The 18436-nt window shown below is 37.4% G+C and overlaps 1 long non-coding RNA gene across 2 annotated transcripts in view; it reads right to left on the bottom strand.

Moving 5' to 3' along the window:
• The window catches only part of LOC116665280, a 416497-nt gene that overhangs the window by 92008 nt on the left and 306053 nt on the right, over window positions 1-18436 (bottom strand). For both annotated transcript variants that reach the window (XR_004321816.1, XR_004321815.1), the window contains exon 4: window positions 3902-4056. This is a non-coding gene — a long non-coding RNA (uncharacterized LOC116665280). The remainder of the gene's footprint in view (window positions 1-3901; window positions 4057-18436) is intronic.

The following is an 18436-nucleotide window of genomic DNA, read 5'->3' as shown; positions in this document are numbered from 1 at the left end:
GAGACTTGTAAAAAAATAACAGGAGCACTATAAAAGGATTTGTAGATATTTCTTAAGCAAGAAGATGAGCAGTGAAGGGGAAGAAGCTGTAATATTAAGACAGAAAGAGAGTAGTCTGTTAATAAGGAAAATAATTTTTTTTTCACTAAAACAAATCATAGTAAACCAAATTCATTCACTACTTGATTAGGGCAATAAATCAGCTATAATGGAATTTATTAAAGCCAGGCATTTTAACTATTAGTTATAATACCTTTGTAGAATTATTTGAAGAGGCTAGAATTATGGAGTTAGTACCAGATTCTAAAACTTTGCATTGTGTTCATGATTAATTTAACAGTGTCTTATAGATCAGGAGAATATTAGCCACTGACCTGCCACAAGATTTGATCCTGTTTCACATTTTAATCAGTCTTGGCTAAAAGGCACATGCACTCCTTTGAACAATGGAATTATAGTTCAAAATTAACTTAGCTAGGGAAGCCAAAAAGCAGAAAATTAAGTGGAACTGGTACGTTCACATTTTGATTCAGACTGCTAGTTATAGATTGGGAACCCCTGAATTAGCAGCAATTTAATTTGAATCTATTTTTGGAATTGGAACCCCACATTTGTCATGAAATCTAGACTCTTAGTTAAATCACTGGGCCATAGGTTTTCGTCCTGGCATCATCACTCCACAGCTGACAGAAGTGGAGGAAGCCACATCGTTGCCTAAGCCTGTAAATTTGCCATTCCCTGAAAGGTATCAGATTTAGGAGAATTTCAGAAGTGTGTTCTGTTATTATCATTCCAGCTTTACGACACTGCATCTGGTTCCAGAAGGTTCACTTTGGGAGAGACACTGACCAACATGAGCATATCCTGAGAACAGGAGCCAGAAGGCGGCCGAACCCAAAAGCTAAGTAATAGGACCCATTTCAGAACTAAGGACTTTTGGTTCAGAACGCAGAACACTGGGAAGGGGGATCATCTACAGAGAGCAGTATTACATTGACATGAAAAGGGCATGTGTGCGGGGAAACCTAAAAATGAAACGCAAAATTCTAATAATATGTACTCGTTAATTGAATTAATGGAATATTTACAAAAATAGCATAGATTAGAAAAAAACAGTGACAAACACTTCAAATCCATTATTTGAATTGCTTGAATAATTAAAAAAATTAAAAGTATTGCCTATGGACAGCCAGTTTTTGCTACAGGAGAAAATTCTAGATGTTAGGACATCTAGATATTAGTAACACAGAAGCACATTTTGGAATAATAAGAGAACAGCCTTTTCAATTCTGAAAAGAATTTCCTTAGATAACAGAGTGCCAAGTCCCTGAAAGTGTTCAAGCTAAGGCTGGAAAGTCATGTAACTAGAGATGGGCTTGTTCTAAGATAACCCCCAAGACCTTTTCCAGACACAATTCATTATTCTATTAAGTCAGGCGAGCCCATGTGAAGAAGAGATCAGAAATACAGAAATATCCAAATATTATGAAAATATCTAGTAAAATTTGCAAAGAATAATTTTAGAGTAGAATCTGGAAATCGTGTCCCTGGGAAGATTTTCAGGAATGCAAGAATCAATGGATACTAAATAAATTTGCAAGAAAAGCACTGGAGCTTGAAAAAGAAAAACTATTTGAAAAAGAAAGTAAAATTCCAACTTTAGTGCTTTCCCAGCGTTACTGTTGATTTATGCATTGAAATTTTCAAATCACTAATATACTCAAAATTTTTTGGATCTTATATCACTGTGAATATGACATAATACACAGAAATGAAACAGATTGTGTATATCTGTCCATACAAAGGTTTCTATGCCCACTTAGAGGTAAACAAAATAGAATTTTCCCAGTTGCAGAGAGCTTTATAGATTTTAACATTTAGGATCATTCAGAATCACTTCAGTGGTGACCTACAATCTGAATTAAATAAAATTCTCACCCTGTTTATCTGAAGGCCACATTTATTTACTATTAGCCTTTTTTTCCTCAGCCTTTTTGCATGTTACATATCATTTGTCTTCATAAGAGATTTCCACTGGGACAAGGTGGACATTACTGTAATTTCTAATTTACAGATCCAGAGGGTTTCATTTATTTATTCATTTGGTTAATATTTAGTAGTCACCCAGAATAATCATTCAGGTCAAGTACTGGCAAAATCATGGTGAGTTACTACTGACGGCAAATGATTAAAATAACTGGTGGAAAGTGTGAAGTGTACAATAAGGGATGTACTGAATGTCACTGGGGTAGGTAGCAGAGGAACTCGTCCTGGTATAGCCAGCGCTGGGGCAGGAGGCGGTCAATTAAAGAGATGTGGTCTCAGTTAGACCTGAGGTTTGAGGAGGAATTACGGAGGATAAGGAAGGAACGGTATTCCAGGCAAAAGAAAAAGCCCTTATGAAAGGAGAGGTGAGTAAGAATTGGCAGGCACTAGGACCCGACAGAACAATAGACTCATGCGGGAGCATACAATGCGTGGGGGCAAAGAGGGTGTGGGAAAGCCAAGACTACCGACAGCCCTCCCCATCGCAAGCTCCAGACGCGGGGTTCACCCAACCTGATCGTGGTGGGCTGAATCCACGGATGGGGAACCGGGATAGGGACAGCCTACTGTAATTTGCCATTTTACATAAGGGAATTGAGCACTTGCAGAGTCTGGTATCTGCTGGGGTCTTGGAACCAATCCCCTACAGATTCCAAGGGGCGACTGTACATAGTTGAGCAGGGACTAGACTTTTTAAGGCATGTCAATAAATTTGATCTTTATCCTGAAAGCAGTGGGAAGCTGTGGAAGACTCTTGCCTTCCTAAAGGTAGTATCAGAACTTGCCCTTTTGTGAAGAATGGATTTGCCTGGCTGAGACTGGATCAAAGAGACCATCTGGGGGTTAACTACAGCCAGTTATATAAATGATGGTGTCTTCCATGCGCATGAAGATCATGGGAATGAAGGTAAGTACATGGTCTCCAAACATATGTTTTACACACATATATGCATGTGTGAGTGTGTGGTGGGGGGGTAATGGAATATTATTCTGCCATGAGAAAGTAAGAAATTTTGCCATGTGTGACAACATGAATGGACCTTGAGGCATTATACTGAGTAAAATAAGCCAGACATAGAAAGACAAATATTGCATGATATCACTTATATGTGGTGTCTAAAAATAGTCAAACTCATAGAAACAGAGTAGAAAAGTGGTTGCCAGGGGTAGAGGGTGGAGAAATATAAGGAGAGATTAGTCAAAGGGTACAAACTTTCAGCTATAAGGAGAATGAGGTCTGAGGGTCTAATAAATAACATGGTGGCTATAGTCGATAACACCATATTATACAATTGAAATTTGCTAAAGAAAAAAAAGCAGAGCTGAAATGTTCTCAAAAACAGAAAAAGATAAATACATGAGTTGATGGATGTGTTAATTAACTAAGTGGGGGAATCCTTTCACAATGTATATGTGTATCAGACTGCCACATTTTAAATTTCTTACAATTTCGTATGCCAATTATCCCTTAATGAAGCTGACATTTAAAAGAAAAAAAGAAAATTCTAGGCTAGAAACCTGGGTATAGAGAGCTATCAGCCGATGGAATGGTTACTTACTAAAGCCACAGGAGGGTGCAAGGTCCTCCAAGACCATATAAAGACTGAAGAGAGAAGAGCTGGAGCCGATCCCTGCCTGCCTCCAGCAATTTAAGAGGCAGGCAGAGGAAACGTTGCCTGGAAAATAGGTCAAGAGAAAATGACCAAGAATTCTCAGAGCATATGAAGACAGAGTGTTTCAGGCGGTGGCTGTGGTTGAAAAGTCTAAATGATTTGCTTAAAGGCCCTGTGCTAGTTCTCTAGGACTGCCAGAACACACTACTACAGATCAGACGCCTTAGACAAGGAGAGTTTACCTTTGCACGGTTCTGGAGGCTGGGAGCTCAAGATCATGGTGCCGGCAGGGCTGTTTGTCCTGAGACCTCTCCCTCCTCGTCTTGCAGGTGGCTGCCTTGCTGCTGTGTCTTCACATGGTCTTTCTTTTGTGCACATGTAGTCCCGTCGCTTCTTCCTGTCAGGACGTAAGTCATATTGGATTAGGGGCCCATCTCTATGACTTCTTTTAACCTTCATTAACTCTTTTTTAAAAAAGTTTTTATACATTCTTTTTATTGAAATATAGTCAGTTTACAATGCTGTGTCAATTTCTGGTGTACAGCATCCTGTTTCAGTTGCATATATACATACATATATTCCTTTTTGTATTCTTTTTCATTATAGGTTAATACAAGATATTGACTTCATTAACTCTTCAAAGACCCCACCTCCACATACAGTTACATCGGGGGTTAAGGCTTCAACATACCAATTTGTGAGGAGCCCAGTTCAATCCACAACAGGTCCCTGTTGGGAAATGGTGACATTGGGGTTTGATCTGACTGGTCACCTTGTCCAGTGTTCTTTCCATTACAACACACTACTCCCCTGTATATTTGAATTGGAATTTATTATTAAGTCCATCTAGAAAACTGTAAGCTCTTTGGGTAACATGTCCTTTTTATGTTTATATCTCAGAGTAATTACCACAGCATCTAGTAAATTGATGTATGGAAGGATATAAATGAAGAAAAATCTGTGTCCATCCATTTCAATCTAAGTTAGCATTTCAACGAGTTATGAATGGCCCTCGCTAGTTATCGTCACTGCAGTGCATACCCTTTATAAACTATAAGTGGATACAAACTAGGAGTTTCCTAGGAAAAATAAAGCTAAAGTGTTTAAGAGGAGAGAAGTCAAATACTAAAAACACAGCTGGTAAAGGAAAGAGGGAGAGAGAAGATATAGCTCAGGTATCATCTCTGTTTTATCCATTCTCCTCTCCTTTATTCAATTTCTCAGTCTCTTAATGTTACAGAAAAGCAATGCTGGAAATTTTATGGAGAAATGGTAGGCTAACCTATAAAAGACTTTTGGCAGGAAAAGGAGGAGTGGTCCCACTGTGGGATGCTACAGACTGTAAACTAAAAAGCATTGACAGTTGACACCTTCTGAGCACAGAGACTGACGTCAGAACCCCGAGCAAAATTAAAGTCTTACAGATGTCTTTCAGTTTCCTTAGGGGAAATTTCCTTTCTCATTAGCTCTCCCATTTCCTACATCCTCCATTCCCTTTCAACAATCATTTTGATCAAAAATGGGAGAAACGAACTGAATTCATTGATGGAGGAAAGAGGTTAAGTGATGGTTTCTAATGCAGATGGAGACACAGAGACAAAGGCCAGAGGTATCAATGCAGTCAGTGTATCAGATAATAATAGAAAGCCACGTATAAGGCACGGCCAGGAAATGGCTTGATGTGTTACAGTGTTCAAACAGTCATCTTCTTATTAAGAAACATGGTCTTTACTAGCCACAGGAAAAGCTCCTTGCTACTTTGGCCTGCTGGAATGTAGGCTACACATTTCACTGGTCTCTGTTCCTGAAATCTGTGGCTTGAAACTTGGAGAGCAGAAAGGTCATTAGATTTAGCTGGCCTAAAATAATACTCCGTGAACCAATTTCAATTGTCAAGTAAAAGCACTGGCGTGGGATCTAAAAACCTGTAATTCATTGGAAGGAATTAATTGACATCTCTTCAAATGTTAAATTTATCTGCCACATTTAGGAAAATGTGTAGTCTGCATGAACACAGGACTGTTTTAAGGGAAAGATTTTATTTTCAGCCTGACATGGAATGTTCAAAGACACTTTGCGTTTTGTGTTATTTGATAAATGTGACATATTTATCAGAAATTATACCTCACCCTTTACTTTTGTCAAGGCATGAGATTTTAATTTCTGATTCACCAAGCAAAGTTTTCACAAATGGAATTGTTGAAACTTTAAAATTTCCCAACCCCAATGCGGGGGTGCTTCTGCCTGCTTCCTTATTTCTGGTGTGTTCCTGGATATGTATGGCTGTAACTCCTCCACTTTACCAGTCAACTGAAGAGATCAGTACTTATTTTACAATTCTAAATTGAAGGGTAGTTGATTTACAGTGTTGTGTTAACATCTGGTGTACAGCATAGTGATTCAGTTATACATAGATGCATATATATTCCTTTTCATATTCTTTTTCATTATAGGTTATTACAAGATATTGAATATAGTTCCCTGTGCTATACAGTAGGATCTTGTTGTTTATCTATTTTATGTATAGTAGTATCTGCAAATCCTGAACTCCCAATTTGTCCCTCCCCACCCCCTTTCCCCCTGGTAACCACAACTTTGTTTTCCATGTCTGTGAGTCTGTTTCTGTTCTGTAAATAAGTTCATTTGTGTGTTTGTTTGTTTTTTTTTAAGATCCCACACATGAGTGATATCATACAGTACTGTTCTTTCTCTTTCTGGCTAACTTCACTTAGAATTACGATCTCCAGTTCCATCCATGTTGCAGCAAATGGCATCATTTCATTCTTTTTTATGACTGAACAGTATTTCACTATATGTATATACCACATGGATTGTTAATGATGTTCAGGACAGATTTTTTTTTTTTTATATGTGATCTCTTGTATATGTGTTTGAACTTTTTTCTCAAGCTTATGTAACCTGTGTCTCTGAGCCACGTGCTGAGGAAAGGTACTGGGATGGCCTGGTGGGAAGTTCCGTGTTCGTTTAAAGGCCCCTCTGCTGGTCTTAGGTCTTCCCTTCCCCATATTCCAAATGAAGTGGTCATTCATTCTACTTAATAAACAATATTTTCAATAACTTATAGATACAACATGGAGTACAGATGTAAAAATTTCTGTCAGACAGACTTGGGGCAAGGAAGACATAGATCTTTTGAATTCTTGGAGCACTTGGGTGAAGGTCCTAATTTGTTTAAATGGTGTAGACTTTGCCTCCTGTAGGACAATTCATAGCAGCCAGGGCTGTGAGATTTCTCAGGGCAGATTTCAGCTCTCAGAATGTACTCATGGATGTATATATGAATTCTGAGCTTAACTATAAAAGTTACATATATTATATAATGTAATTATTATATTATAATATATGTTTATTTGTTTTTAGGATATTTGTTTTTCTCCTCTGCTTAGGCAGAGACCTAAGATTTGTTCTCGAGCCTGGCTGGCTGTAGGATCACCTGGGGAGCCTTTAGAAATTCTGATGGCTGAGATTCACCCCTAAAAATTTCGATTATATTGGATTAAAATAATGGTATTTTTAAGCTCCTCGGGTATTTTTAATGTGCACAAGAGGTTCAGAACCATTGCCTTTGGCCATCGTGCAAAGCCAGACCTCCATGGCAATACCTACTTCTTAAATTTTGATTTTAGACTTAGAGTTGCCTGAGTGTGAGTTCACGCTCAGCTACCTACTACCTGGGAAGGGCCTTGCTAGTTTCTAAGGCTCAGATTGCTTTATGTGAAAATCATAGTAGCTCATGGGACTGTCTCATGGGATTGTCGGGAAGATTCAATGAGATTCTGCAATTTAAAATTGTTAACTAAGGGCTCGACATAGAGTAAGTCCTGAATGCCTAGTGGCTGTTACTCCTGCTACTGCGGCCGCTGTTCTGCTTTTCTGAACACCTGACCATGTTATTCAGACACTTCCAGTGGGGAGACAGCCACGGCTGCTGGCTTTTTGCATACTCTTCCTCACAGAATGACGCCACATCTCTACCCAAGTCCTTACATGGTTTCTCCACCTGCCAGCACAGTGGATTAAAATCTCTTTTCTCATACAGCACACGTGGCTTTGCATTGTTCTCTTAGGTTGCTTCCTGAAATGTAAGCCAGGTAAAAACGGAGCAGTCATTTTCTACTTTGCACTATATATTTTCAGTATACTTGTCTACACTAGATGGAAATCTTGAAGTCAGGGTCCAAGTCCAATTCTTCTTTATATTTACATAAATATCTAGCCTAACTTTTTGCCACAGAGGGATCACTTAAGACAAATAAATGATTCAATGAATCAACAAGCTATCAGTCTAACAGCCTAGGCAGATTACATCTGGCTTTGCTGACTTTCAGTATCAGGAGAAGCATCCCAGAATGAAAAATTTTAGTAGCTCCTGTCATACTCTATCGTGATTCTTTATTTCTTGTCAGCTGAAAGCTTGGTGATAATATGAGCTCTGTCTGTTACTCTCTTCCCTAGAAGAATTTCACATACAAGCGATGCTCATTAAATACCCGTAACAGGATTGTATGAATTTATGAATAAATGCTTGGGATATAAGCTCTTCCTCGGCTGCCAAATCTTTTCTGAACTTTATGATCCACATGGATATTCTTCACTTTCCGGAAAATTCCATCCTGCATTTCACAAGTGTATCTATGTATAGTGTCACTGCTTCAGAAGTGTATGTGCATATATTTGTATGTGTGGATGATTTCTTTTCTAAACTAGATTATATCTTCCTCAGGGGAGGGAACCAAGATCTGCCCCCCTTTACATCCTCACGCTACTTAGCCAAGATCTGGACATGTGTTGAGTTGTTACCAAGTCCAAGCTCATACTGCTCACTGCACAACAGGCCCATAAATCGAGAGACAACTTGGGCAAGGAATAACAACTATTCAGAAAGCCAGCAGACCGAAAAAATGGTGGACTGGTTTCCCAAAGAACCATCTGGCTGGAGTTTGGATGCCAGTTTCTTTTATAGAGCGAAGAGGGGGAGGTAAGGAGGTAATGTAAAACAGGCACTAAGCTGTTGCAAGTATTTCCTGGTTGCGGCAGACTCGGAGGGGATGTGTCAATTTCTTCCCTGCAGCCATTCACAGGTGGGGGCCTGATCAGGATGTCTCTGGTGAGCTTAAACAAAAGCATTTTAGCTTAACACTCAGGCCTGGGAGGCAGAGTTCCCAGAGATGGGCCATTATCTATACTTTAAGCTATAGGCAACATCCCTTTAGTGATTTACTTGTAGCAAAAGCACCAGAATACAAAGGGTGAAGTGAAAGAAACAGATCCAATATGGAGTCAGATCTGTTCTTCCCTATTACAGAACGATGGTTAATAAAAAAAGAGTGTTGATTGCACTTTTCCCAGGCAACAAAGGCAAACACGTTGTTATTATCCTTCTCATTTTCCACTTGTTTTGTGTTATATGGAAGCCTAAGAGAGCCCCTTCCACAGGGGAATCTTGTAGCAGATTAAATCCTCCTTTCTGTGGGCCGCTGTGGGTGGATGTGATGAGGGCTGCGTGGAGGAGACAGAGGGCACACACTGCCTCCAGCCTGGTCCTGCTCTGCAGCTCAGAGACCTCAGCAAGGAAGTAAACAGGGTCTAAATGAATTCTGCAGATGATACTAAAATGGGAAATGTTGGACTAATAAAATGGGCCCTAGCAAGGAAAATAAAATAAGGTTCAACTTGGAAAAAAGAACTAACACATCTAGGGGAAAAATAATTCAAAACACAGATTCAGCAGGAGGGATGAAATTGGAAAGCAGTGCCCACAGCAGGCTCTCCTTACACGGTCCAAAGTCAGGGTCGACATTTCGTGCACTCACTCCTCTTCCTCCCCGCCCCCTCATCACTGAAAGAGTGACACTTTCCCCGGTTCCAATCAAATTTGAGGCTGAAATTTTCATATCCTAAGCTGAACCCTTCTGACATAGACAGGCAAGTGTAACCAAAAGAGTTCAGACATAAATCATGAAATGGACAAAGGAAAAAAATTCAAGTATTTATTCACAACGATAGTTTCTCAGAGCAGAACAGGACACATCAGCAGAACAGAAACCGTGTGGCAAAACACACTCTGCAAAATAAAATATTTATGTTAACACTCCACCACATCTTCTACTACATTTGTTTTATGACCATAGCACAGGGACACTTCAGAAAGCAGTGATTTTAGGATGCCGTTCAGTGGTTCAGATGTGTTACCATTTTGATTTCTTCCCCGTCTCCACAGTGTATCTTATTTGTAGCATCATTACTGGCCTCTTGATGGCCTTCTGCCCTCGAAAGCCAGCCACATCACTTTTACTTCTACCAAGGCAGCGAGAGAACCGGCATTTGCAGTGCTGGGACATGATGGTCTTATTGTTGCCGGTGATTCAGTTCTTGTCTTGTGCCAGAAAGAATTCAGAGATAAGACATGGAGGTTAAGAAAGTAAAGTGGGGATTTATTAAGGGATGGATGGTACACTCTCAAGGCGAGAGCAGGCAGGCTTGGGTGGGGTGAGCGGCAAGCTGGTGACATAGGGTGTAAAAATGAGTGGCTGGAATATTCATCAGGGAGGGAAGGGTTTGGGGTAGTATTTGATTTTCATCTCGGTTCCACTTTCCCGAGGGGAGGAGGGGTTTTTGTCCTTATTTAGTCTGAATCAGAAGTGTCATCATGGCCTCAGGACTCGATGGGTACTTCTAATACGCAAGGCTAACTTAACTGAAATGAGGGCACAATGAGCAAAAGGGTACATCTGGACACTGAAGATTCCTGCCTTTTCCCACTTTACTTTGTTGGCCTCCAGGCCACTTGTCATCCCAAAGTGTGTGATCTCTTATCAGTCTGGATGTTCCTGCTTTTCTCTGTCTGCCCAAGGACCTTCGTTGTTCACATGGTATTTGGGTTTCCTGCCATTTGGCCCGTGCCCCTCCTTTTTGCCCAATTCCTGCCATTTGATGTGTGTCCCCTTTCTCTGCTCATACCTAGCTATCTGCTTGCTCTAATATTATTAATAATTAAAACATTCTGTAGCATCTAGTTGTTTTAATGCAATCTCAAAAATAATTCTCAAAAAAACTGATTATGGCTTGAAGCAGTCTATTTGAGCCATGTCATTTTTTTATCATTTCAGGTCATCTTTATGAGATTTCCCTACTCTAGATCTCATCTATAGCAAGAGTTAAAAGGAGCAGAGGAATCTCTCTCTCCCAAATAGATTTGGAATCTTGCATAAGTTCAGATTAGCATGAAAACCAGACAAAAAGAAGAGACAGACTAAATATATTAAGATTTTCATCATTAGCCTGTTCCCTGACTCTCATTTGCTCCACCCTGATTTCTTTTAGGCCAAGGATTTGAGACTGCAATTATTTTTAAGGTTTCTAGGAAATAAAATTGTTTACCATCATTATTTTAATAAGCAAGAACCCTGGTATTTTTGAGGTGTGAGTAAATTTCAGACAGAACGATAACAATGCATATTTTCATTCTTGTAAAGGATATTTAGACAGGAACTTATGTGCCAATTAAAAAGCTATCTGGACTTCGACTTCTCACCAAGATGAAGTAAAAGAGACGAAATTTGCCCCATTGCCAGAAACCACCAAAAATAGACAAAATATGTGAGAAAAGGGTTATAAGACACTACACACCAGGCAATGAAGAACACCAGTCTCTGAGAGACGGGGAAAAACAAATGAAGCCTACAATTGCCCCAGCATTTTAATTTGGGAGACTTTCCAGGTCACAATGCAGGGAGAAAGAACCCTTAACAGAGATTGGCAAACTACTTAAAATGAGAAGGCAGCTGAAATTCAGCAGAGAACAAGGCAGCTAGAATTCACAGGAAACGGCACCCCCGATGAGAGAGTCAGAGATCTCTAGTTTTCGAGAAAGTCTACCTTGAGTATCCTTTGGGTACTGACCAGCAAATCTGTCTGACGAAACTACCCAAGCCAGGGGAGAAACTACCTGAAAAAAACAGAGATAACATTGTTCAGCCTCACATGAAGGTGGGAATCGTATCTGTTCCCACTAAGAAGATTGGAAAGACCTCCGTATCCGTGGGGCATTGGGTAGAATTCACAAAATGATCTTGTCTTAGTGGGGAATAATTAGCCACAGGCTGACAACTGCTCCAGTCCTGCCTAGCAGATCGTAAAAGCAAAGCAAGAAAATCAACTTTTTTCATGTAACTTAACTTCATTCTAGAACCAAGTTCAACGTTTGTGGCAATACAAAAAAATTCAGCACCCAGCAGAGTACAAATTGCCATGTTTCACATCTAATAAAAAAGTTGCCAGGTAATGACAAAGCAGTAACATATGACCCATCATGAGGGCTGATTCATCAAAACTAACCCAGAACTGACACAGATGTTAAATAGCAAATAAGAATATTAAGCAGGTTTTATAAATGTATTGTACATATTCAAAAGTTAAATAGAGATATGGAATATATAAAAAAATTAAACTGCTAGAGATGAAAACTACATGTATGAGAAAAAATATACTGGCTAGGATTGTTACCGAGTCCAAACTTGTTCTGCTCACACCACATGACAGGCCAATAAATCGGGTAATGAGGTGCTGGGGCAAGGAATAATGACTTTATTCAGAAAGCCAGCAGACTGAGAAGATGGGGCACTAATGTCCTAGAGAACGATCTTCCCCACGTCAGAATTCAGGCTCCTCTTATACTGAAAAAGGGGAGGGTGTGTGGCTGGTTGCTGCAGACGTCTTGGTGTCCGGAATCCTTCGCTCTTGCAGCCGTCCACTGAAGTCAGGTCATCCTGTCTCTGTAAACCTCCAAAGAGACAAATAATATTCTCTGTTCTGAAACTTTTTATCTCTATATGAACAGAAAAGTGTTAAACCCTTAAAGGTCAGAGCCTTGAGAATGGGCTACCCTGTATAGTTCAGGCTATAGGCAATAGTCTCTTACAAAAGGTGCAGAACCAGCATGACTGAGCACAGGAAACAGGGCACAGGGTTAGAGCCAAATGAACAGACCTAATATGAAGTCAGATTTATCCTTCCTATTACAGGATTAATGGCAGATTATACATTAGATGTTGCAGAAGAAAAGATAAGTGTATTTGGTAGCATAGCAACAGAACTACCTAAGATGAAAGACAGAGAGATGAAGAAAGCATCAGTGAACTGAGGGAAAAATTCAAATAGATTGACATGTATGTAACTTGCATTTTGCAAGGAGAGAGCGGATGGAGGGGGGGCAAAAAAATTGAAAAACCAATGGACCCAGTTTTTTCAATTTGGAAAAAAATCTACAAATACACAAATCCAAGAAGCTGAATAAACCCCACACACAAGAAATCTGCAGAAAACTATACCAGAGCACATCATAACTAAATTACTTAAAACCAGTGAGAAGCAGAAAGTCTTAAATTCAGTGAGTGAATAAAGACAAACAATATACATAAGAATAAAGATAAGGATGAAAGCACGCTTCCTGGTGTAAACAACAGAACTGCGAAGACAGTGAAGCAACATTTTTAAAATACTGAACAACAAAACTGCCACCCAGAACCAGAGGGAAATCAGTGAAAATTGTTATCAAAAGAAAAATAATGGAGAAACTAAATAAAAACCTAAATCTAGTTCTTTCAGAAAATCAATGAAATTAATAAACCTTTAGCTCAAAATATCAGGAAAAAAGAAAGAAGATACTAATCAGCCATACCAGGAATGAGAAAGGTGACATCAGTACAGGTTACACAGAAGGTAAAGTAGGAGACTAAGGACAACTTTATGCCAATAACTACAACAAGTTACATGAAATGGACAGATTCCTTGAAAGACACAAACTTAACTGAGTTCACTTAAGCTAACTGAGGAAGAAATAGATAACCTTAATTATATCTATTAGATAATCTGAAATTTAGTTTAAAAAAAATTTATAAAAAGAAACTTCAAGAGTGCATGCTTCACTGGTACATCCTATAAAACAATTAAGGAAATTGGAATATTAATTTTACACAAACTCTTCCAGAAAACTGAAGAACAAGTAATAATTTTTAACTGATTCTATGAGATCAGAATTACCCTGAAACCCAAACCAGAAAACTACAGAACAACGTTCCTCATAAATATAGGTGCAAAATTTCTAAACAAAATTTTAGCAGATCAAATACAATAATATATAAAAAGCATGACCAGGTGGTGTTTATCCTAGGAATACAATGTTGATTTAAGATTTGGAGATCTATCAATGTAATTTACCATATTAACAAACTAAACAAATTTTTTAAATCGAAGATATAATCACCTCAACAAGTGCAGAAAATTATTTGACAAAATCTAAAAACTATTTCAGATAAAAACTTGCAGCAAAGCAGAAACAGAAAGGAACTTTTCAACCTAAAAAAGGACACCTATGAGGACACTTTACAGCTTACAATATACTTCATGGTGAAAGACTGAATGTTTTCTCAGTTTAGGAATAAGACAGGGATGTTCACTCTCTTCTACATAATGTGTTTATAATGTGGTACTGGAGTGTCTAACAAGTGAAAGAAAGCAAGAAAAAGAAATAAAAATACATCCATATGGGGAAGGAAGAAATACAACTGTCCCATTCACAGATAACATGAATGCCTGTGTAGAATATCCAAAGCAATCTATAAAATGCCTTAGACTAACATGCGAGTTTATCCAGGTTTATCAAGTAAGGCACAAGATCAATAAGCAAAAATCAATTGTATTTCTTTACACTAGCCACAAACAATTTTAAATTGAAATTAATAACTAATGCCACTTACAATAGGATCAAAAATATGAAAGTAGGGATGATTTTTGACAAAGACATGAAAAATTTGTCCAGTGAAAATTACAAAACATTGCTGAGAGAAATTAGTCAGGTCATAAATAAAGAAATATATGAGGCTCAGGGATCAGAAGACTCAATATTATTAAAATATCAATTCTCCTGAAATTGGTCTATAGATTTAATACAATCTCAGTCAAAATCCCAGCTTTTTTTTTTTTAATATATGTTGACAAACTCTTTCTAAAATTCATATCGAAGTACAAAGGAAGAGTCAAGACAACCTTGAGAAATAGGAACAAAATTAAAGGACCCAAACTAGCTGACTTCAATGGTTATTTAAGCTACTATAATCTAAGTAGAGTGGTATTTACCAAGATATACAGATTAATGAAATAAAATATAGAGTCCAAAAGTAGATACACACTTTTATAGGAAGCTAATTTTCAACAAAGATGCCAAGTAGTTTAGTGAAGAAAGAATAGTCTTATAAATAAATTGTATTGGAAAAATTAGACATTAAGGTGAAAAAAAATAAGCTTCAGTTTTAACAGCAAATTTACCTCAAAATGAATTATAAAACTAAAAGTAAAATCAAGGAAACAATGGGAGAAATATTTGTGATGTTTGGTCAGGCACAAATTTCTAAGATAAGAGAAATATCTTAGAAATATTTCTAAGAGAAAATGTGACAATGAGTGTGTATATGTCCATGAATGAATGAAAAATTGTGCTGAACACTGCAGTTTGACACAACATCGTAAAATGATTATAAATCAATAAAAAAAAGTTAAAAAAAAAGAAAAAAAAAGACACCGAGAAACATGATTCATTAAAAAAGTTGATTATTCAGATTCTATCAGTTAAGACACAAACTTAACTGAGTTCACTTAAGCTAACTGAGGAAGAAATAGATAACCTTAATTATATCTATTAGATAATCTGAAAATTATCTAATTTAAATTAAATTAGAATTAAATTAGAATTAAAAATTTCTCCTCAAAAAACCTTGTTCAGAGACTAAAAATAAATCATTCTATAATTTATTGTTTTTAAAGTAGTATTTGTAGCATACATAGTCACCATCATGAACTGACAGTGTAAAGAGAGAAAAATTGAATATATTCTAAGATGCAAAATAGTATTAGGAAGATTGATAAATATTAAATTATATAAGAAATAAATGTTATTAATTCTGAATGGGAAGAGAAAATTTTGAACTGTGTTGAGCACAAAAGAATTTCAGAGAAGATGAGATGTGAGCTGGCCCTTGAATAATTACAAAATTAAAATTTTTTAAATGCTGTCTGCTTACTTAGGTAAGAAGGAAGCTGAAGAAGTGCACTACTAAGAGATCATTCAAGACGTTGAATGCCAGGGTTAATTTTTTTTTCAATGGAGGAACTGAGGATTGAACCTAGGACCTCATTCATGCTAAGCACATGCTATACCACTGGGCTATACTCACCCCCTGGATGAATTGTCTAGGTTTTATTCTATGTCCATTGGAGAACCAGTGGAGAGCTCAGGCTGCATGTGGTTAAATCAGTTAGAAGAAAAATTATTTAGACTGTGGTATGGTTTGGAAGGTTTCATAACGATAGATATGGAGACTTGAAGGACTTTTGCAAGAATGGTAACCAACATTGTCCTGCCACTACTCAGGAATTGGGTAAATTATACAGTGTAATTTTATTCAGCTAGTTTATTTAGCTAGTACATTTCATACCAAAACTATCTTCAGAGTTAAGAAAGTTTAAACTGTGAGGAAGTCTCCTCATCTCTTAAGAAATATAAATGCCTTCCACTGTTATTTCTGCCAGAATTAAGTATTATATAAAACCCATGCTACAGCATCTATATCCTAAGAAGTGTTCAAAAAGTGTAAGTGGAATCTGGTTATTTTTTAAAATTTAGGCTACTTTAGGGGTTGGTCTAATTTCATAGTTCTGGTATAAATTCCCTAAAAATCCAAGTCTCAGTGATAGTATTGAGTGGGTCCTTAATCAAAATTAAGATAAAATGTCCATCAACAGATGACTAGATAAAGGAGATGTGGTATATTTATACAATGGAATACTATTCAGCCATAAAACCGACAACATAACGCCATTTGCAGCAACATGGATGCTCCTGGAGAATGTCATTCTAAGTGAAGTAAGCCAGAAAGAGAAAGAAAAATACCATATGAGATCGCTCATATGTGGAATCTAAAAAAGAAAAAAACAAACAAAGCATAAATACAAAACAGAAATTGACTCATAGACATAGAATACAAACTTGTGGTTGCCAAGAGGGCGGAGGGTGGGAAGGGATAGACGGGATTTCAAAATCGTAGAATAGATAAACAAGATTATACTGTATAGCACAGGGAAATATACACAAGGCCTTATGGTAGCTCACAGAGAAAAAAATGTGACAATGCATATATATATGTTCATGTATAACTGAAAAATTGTGCTCTACACTGGAATTTGACACAACGTTGTAAAATGATTATAAATCAATAAAAAATGTTAAAAAAATTAAGATAAGTGAAAAAACCCCGCACTCCTTCACTTACCTTCTCAGTAGACATCTGGGACCAGCTATACTTTGTTAATGCAGCCTCCCTTTTGTTACAGAGGCATAGACAGCACTAAAAATGCTTACCCAGTACAAACTCATATTCTTTTTCTGTTAAACAGAGTCACTTGACGATAAACTGTAGACTCTTTTTTTTGTTTAGAATACTTCAGCTTCACCTTTATTGTAGTTTTTAATGTAGGATTTTTGTGTTCCTAATATTTGGGAACTGTTTACCAAGAGAAGATACGTTTTCAAAGAACAAAAATTGAGAGAGAAGATAAGATGTTAAAAAATAACTCATATTTTCTACTGAAGAGGTTTAGTAAGAATAAACGTGTGATACAAAGGCCAGAGAATTAGCTGTAGATATACACATACATGTCACATATTTATATATATTTAAGAAGACCTGGAGGATAGACTTTCAAAGTGCAGGTAGGGGGGTGGACAGGAATTGTATCCTTTGTCTTCACAAATATAGGAACCAAGACTAAACTAAAGGGACAAAGACTAGAGGAAAATGTAAGTAAGAATGTTTTAAAACATTTATTGAAAGAAATGGTAAAGAGAAAGTGAAGATGGAAGTAACGTTTATTGAGGGCCTATTATGTCTGAACAATGTGCTGAACCTTGTGCTACAGAATGATTATTAATGAGAGGATGTTTCTTCCAAGAATAACCCCAGGGGCAACAGAACCATCCTAAACTGACTCAGAAGAGATATTAGTGGAGAAACTGGCTCAAGATGGAAGAGCCAATTTTTCACTACAGGTGAGAATGTCCAAAGTCCAATTACTACAGACCATAAAATATTTCATCCAAGTTCTTAGGTTTATTTAAAACAGTGAATGAAAGTAACAAGCCATCATAACTTACTAGTAGAGTTTTGAGGCAGAATGATTTCATGGCAACATGCAAGAAATGTGCATTGAATTCTAGATCAGAGTTCAAAGTCCATCTCCACTGCTTACAACTCTGGACTACCATGATCAGTTCTCTGAGTTTCAGTTTATTCTTATAAAAACATGAGACTTATGATAGAAAGTAGCTATATTATATTTTTTATGATCATGACATTGAATAACTTTACAAAATGGAACACAGAAATCAACCTAAAGTTAAAGCTTGAAAACAATGAACTTGAAGCAAATCGTGTCATACAGACCAAAGCACATCATGTTATGTCATATAGGACAGCAGTTAGCCCCAAATTAAGTCATTATTTTCACATATAAATGCTTCCTACAAGCCTTTGAACTGACAGATAAGACCTGGTGATGTTAAACACATACCTTGGAGGTTTTATCATCAAAGTTCAAGCACATTCAAGTGACATAATAGAATGACTTCCATAATGGGAGACCAAAAACAATGTCCTAAATTAAATAAGGCACTAGGCACAGTTGTCACTCATAAGGTAAAAACG

Source organism: Camelus ferus, chromosome 8, assembly GCF_009834535.1.
Source record: "Camelus ferus isolate YT-003-E chromosome 8, BCGSAC_Cfer_1.0, whole genome shotgun sequence".
NCBI lineage: Eukaryota > Metazoa > Chordata > Mammalia > Artiodactyla > Camelidae > Camelus > Camelus ferus.
Note: the sequence above shows the minus strand (reverse complement) of the source record. Positions and strands in the feature narration are given on the sequence as shown.